Here is a 5,295-nt window from a genome sequence, read left to right on the forward strand (position 1 = left end):
CAAAATTGGAGGGCTCACACTTTTTTTTTTTTTTTTTGGAGACAGGGTCTGGCTCTGTCACCCAAGCTGGAGTGCATTAGTGCAATCACAGTTCACTGCAACCTCAAACTTCTGGGCTCAAGCAGTCCTTCCTCCTCAGCTTCTCAAAGTGTTGAGTTTACAGGTGTAAGCCACCATATCCGTCTTATACTTCTAGATTTGAAAACGTATTACAGCTGGGTGTGGCGGCTCCTGCCTGTAATCCCAGCACTTTGGGAGGCCGAGGTGAGCGGATCACCTGAGATCATGAAAGCGAGACCAGCCTGGCCAACATGGTGAAACGCTGTCTCTACTAAAAATACAAAAATTAGCCAGGAGTGGTGCCGGGCGCCTGTAATCCTAGCTACTTTGGAGGCTGAGGCAGGAGAATCATTTGAACCCAGAAGGCAGAGGTTGCAGTGAGCCGAGACTGTACCATTGCATTCCAGAGTGGGTGAAAAGAGTGAGACTGTGAAAGAAAGCAAGAGAAAAATAGAGAAAGAGAAAAAGAGAGAGAGAGGCAGAAAAAGAGAGAAAGAAAAGAAAATATATTACTAAGCTACAGTAAACAAGGCAGTGTGTTTGTTATTGGCATAAGAATAGACGTATAAAAGCTGGGTGCGGTGGCTCTCGCCTGTAATTCCAGCACTTTGGGAGGCTGAGGCGGGTGGATCACCTGAAGTCAGGAGTTTGAGACCAGCCTGACCAACATGGTGAAACCCCATCTCTACTAAAAATACAAAAATTAGCGGGGCATGGTGGCATGTGCCTGTAATCCTAGTTACTGGGGAGGCTAAGGCAGGAGAATCACTTGAACCCAGGGGGCAAAAGTTTCAGTGAGCTGAGACCATGCCATTGTACTCCAGCCTGGGTGAGAAGAATGAAATTTCATCTCAAAAAATAGAAGGAAGGAAGGAGGGAGGGAGGGAAGAGAAGAGAGAGAAAGAGAGAAAGAAAGAAAAAGAAAGAAAGAAAGAAAAGACATATAGATCAATGGGTGAAAATCAAGAATCCAGAAATAAATTCTTAACATTCCTAGTCATAGTCAATTGATTTTCTTTTTCTTTAATTTTTGGCCAAAATCATTCTGCTTTTTATTATCACCACCAATGTGGAACAATGTTGGTAATAAAATACTCCCTGCCAAGGTAAACTGCTCCTATTGACCTGTCCCTTCTTTATATGGCACTGCACTGCATATATACCTGCACATGCACAAAACCCAGACCCAAATAGCCATTGGAAATATCTGAAGTGTTCATATTAGCCATCTAGCCAGCCCATAGTACCACATCCTCTCTACTTAATTTTCTTCTGTAAACATATCTTGAGTAGTCAAAATCAAACATACCAAAAAGCCCACATCAATGTATATCTTCCTAGAATTATATTTATCTCAAAGATTCTCATCTCAACTAGTCACAAGACCATCTCCAGCTGAAGCCATTGGCGACTGACATCTGATGCTATAACTTCTGTGTGTTCACAGGCTCACCGGGAACAGTTCTTGCTCATCTTTTGTGCCTGGACCATCTGGCATGTGCTCAAATGGATAAACACCAAGGGGTCTTTAATACTCAGCCATGTGTCAAAAAAAATCACATGGACAGTATCACACTGTAATTTTTGATAAATGTTTCCCGACAGGGAGACAATCTTTGACTGTATAGATGCCAATCCAGATTTCCTAGGATCTGGCTGACTTTCTGTCCAATGACTCCTGGACACTGGTCTGTACCTGGGGGCCCCCAGTAGAGTATTGATCTTCAAAGGTGCAGTTCTGAGGAATGTCAGCAGGCTCCTAGGTCTCTGTCAGGGTCATCTTTGAGCCCTGCTTGGTAGCTTGCTCAATCAGAAACATCACTCCATCCTTATAGAGCAAAATATATTCAAATGATCTCTTGCAGTGAATTATTGCACCATCCTCTCATCCAGCATCACATTCGCTGGTTCAGACTGTCCTGGGAGAATGGGGCACAGCTGTTGCAGCTGTTGCTCTGCTGGTACACAACCTGGTGACTATCTGATTTTCAATGAATGTCAATGCAATTTACCCATGTAACAAGCCTGTGCATGTACCCTTCGAACTTAAAATAAAAGTTGGAAATAAAAGAAGTTGGAGAAATTTAAAAAATAATAAATAAAAATGTTAAGACACTACAATAGGGGAAGAATACAACAAAGGGTGCTGGGACAGGTGAATATCTATATGCAAAAGAATGAATTGGAACTTCTACCTTATACCATATTCAAAGATTAACTCAAAATGAATCATGAACTAAAACATGAGAGCTAAAATACAAAATTGTTAGAAGAAAATATAGGACTTAAATATTTGTGACTTGGGGTTAGGCAATGACCTTTTTTAGATGTGACACCAAAAGCACAAGTGACAATATTTAAAATAGGTGAACAGGACTTTAGCAAAATTAAAAACTTTCGTGCATCAAAGGACACCATCAATAGAGTGAGAAGGCAACCCAGAGAATGGGAGAAAATATTCCAAATCATATCTGATAGGGGATTAATATTCAGAATATATAAAGAACTCCTAGAAATCAACAACAAAACCCAAACAACTCAATTAAAAATGGAAGGCAGCCTGGGCAACATGGCAAAACCCCATCTCTACAAAAAATACAAAAATTAGCTGGGCATAATGGCGCACACCTGTAAACTGCTATTCATACATTCCATAACATGGATAAACCTTGAAAACATTAGTTACAAAGGTCATATATTATGTGATTTCACTTATGTAAAATGTCCAGAATAGGCAAATCCATAGAAACAGAAAGCAGATAAGTCATTGCCAAAGTCTGGGTGGAATGGGGAATGGGGAGTGACTGCTAATGGGTGTGGGGTTTCTTTTGGGAGTGATGAAAGTGTTCTGAAACTATATAGGGTTTATTCTTGCATAATTCCAAAATGTACTAAAGTTCACTGAACTGCACACTTTAAAATATCAAACGTTATGGTATATAAATTATCTTAAAAATAGCTACTATTAAGAATAGTATTAAAGGCTTGGCACGGTTGCTCACGCCTGTAATCCCAGCACTTTGGGAGGCAGAGGCAGACAGATCACAAAGTCAAGAGATAGAGACCATCCTGGCCAACATGGTGAAACCCTTTCTCTACTAAAAATACAAAAATTAGCTGGGTATGGTGGCGTGTGCCTGTAGTCCCAGCTACTCGGGAGGCTGAGGCAGGAGAATTGCTTGAACCCGGGAGGTGGAGGTTGCAGTGAGCCGAGATCATGCCACTGCACTCTAGCCTGGTGGCAGAGCGAGACTTTGTCTTAAAAAAAAAAAAAGTATTAAAAACTGGAGTTTGATTTTTTCTTAAGGTGAGAGGTAGAGGTAAAAGAATTTGAGTGTGTGTGTGTACAGAATTATATAAGATGTGCTTTTTTATATCGCTTATTTCTTTGCTGAGACTTTCAATTTTTTCATTTGTTTTGAGTGTGTTTTTAATGGCTTATGTAATAATTTTATCATGTCCACTTTAAAGTCTTCATCAAGTACTTTCATTCTCTTTGTCATCTCAGCATTGGCATTTATTGATTGTCTTTTTTTTTTTTTAATTAGTTTGAGATTGTTTTGGTCCTTTTTATAATTAGTGCATTTTTTTTTTGAATGTGTAATTAAATAGAGCATTTTATATCATTAAGCAGAAGCTTTTAAACAGTTAACACATAGTGCTTATCATCACAGTATAGATTAACGGATCTGCTGGTTGCAAACCATATTCTACATAATAAGACAAATTTTGGAAAATGTATTAATCCAAGAAATAAATCATTATCAGTGAAGTGTCAACTATTTCACAAAAAGTTTTAGTTCCTTAAACACTAAACATAAGACTTACAGGAAAAGGGGTTTTTGTTGATACGAAGAACTTAAATATACCAACCTTACTCATCAGTACTCAAGAAAAACAGCTTTAACATGAGATAGCTGTATGATGGGACAGAGAATGCCAGTGTATGCCACAAAGAAAGTTCAGCGTCTCATCAAAATTTCAGCAAAATTTCTGGGTTAAAAAATCTGGAATAGGATCGCAGAAGTCACATGACTGTCTCACATTTACTCTTCCTCATGTCCTGATCCTGCTGACTTGTCTGCATGGGCAACCAGGAAGCCGGCACAACTATACTTCTTTGCTCACTTTGGTCACCACCATTAACTCTGCTGTTGGGTGCCCATGTGTAGATGGATTCCATGAAAATATCAGGTTCCCTAAGCAACCTGAACTGGGAGGCTCAGTGCGGGAAAGATTTCCTTAGTCACTGACTTATTGAGAGACTGACTCAACATTCCCAGGCACTAGACAGAACTAGTCGGGAAAGGAATCATTTCCTGATTGCCTGTGGGAAAAAGAAACTATTACTTGGATAGACCAGTCTGGATGGACTCTTAACACAGTAAAGGGAAGTGAAGGCAGTGCATTCTTCAGAGGGCAGCAGATGGGGCACCATGCATCCCCAGACGTGCTGTCCTGCGGTCCTTGCAGGAGTTGCCAGGCTCCCAAAATCTCCTGCTGCTATTCCCCACCCTGCCTGAAAGAGGTGAGGAGGAGGATAGGGAGTGAGTCACACAGACTCGAGATACGAGTGAGTGCCCTGGCAAAACTGTCCCCAAGTACAGGCTTAACACAAGGTCAATAGCAACTACTTAGCCAAACCTTTGGCTAAAACTCTAGGAAAGGAGGCACAAAATAGAACAGTGTGTTTTTTGCTTCTCTAGGTAAAGGTTTAATTTTAGCATGGGTAAACTATTCTCTCCTTTTTTCTCTCCTAGAGTTCTCACCACCTCCTCCCAGGCTAAACCCTTCATGTTGCAGGAGACAGAATTTCAGGTAAGACACAGGGCCAGCATCTGTGGCACAGATTATTCCTCTTCATTCTGAACCCCTCCCTCTTCCCATCTTGAATCCTTCTCCCATTCCTGACCACATCCTCCACCTGTCAAAAGGTCACAGGTGTTTATGAAGAGATTTCTGAGCACACCTTAGACAGAAGTCATGACAATGGGGCCCCTGACTGGGAACCTGCTGGGAGAGGTGACCTGCAGTGTCTGTCTGGAGTACACAGGGGACCCTGGGAGCATCTTCTGTGGCCATGGCCCCTGGCATGCCTGCATCACTTGCTGTGCCACACTATGAGATCCACCACGGGAGCCAAGTGAGCTCCATTCCACGAGGAGCCCTTTCAACAGGGAGATCAGGCCCAACTGGATTCTGGCCACCTTGGGTCTCCAGTCTCCTACTCCAGTC

The 5,295-nt window shown here is 41.6% G+C and overlaps 1 pseudogene; it reads right to left on the reverse strand.

The window, feature by feature from the left end:
* Positions 1 to 1,509: 1,509 nt before the first annotated feature.
* LOC105705298 (mammalian ependymin-related protein 1-like) lies at positions 1,510 to 4,147 on the reverse strand (annotated as a pseudogene).
* Between the last annotated feature and the right edge of the window lie 1,148 nt (positions 4,148 to 5,295).

Source organism: Aotus nancymaae, unplaced genomic scaffold (assembly GCF_030222135.1).
Source record: "Aotus nancymaae isolate 86718 unplaced genomic scaffold, 86718_ANA_hifiasm-v0.15.2.pri h1tg000079l, whole genome shotgun sequence".
NCBI classification, from domain to species: domain Eukaryota; kingdom Metazoa; phylum Chordata; class Mammalia; order Primates; family Aotidae; genus Aotus; species Aotus nancymaae.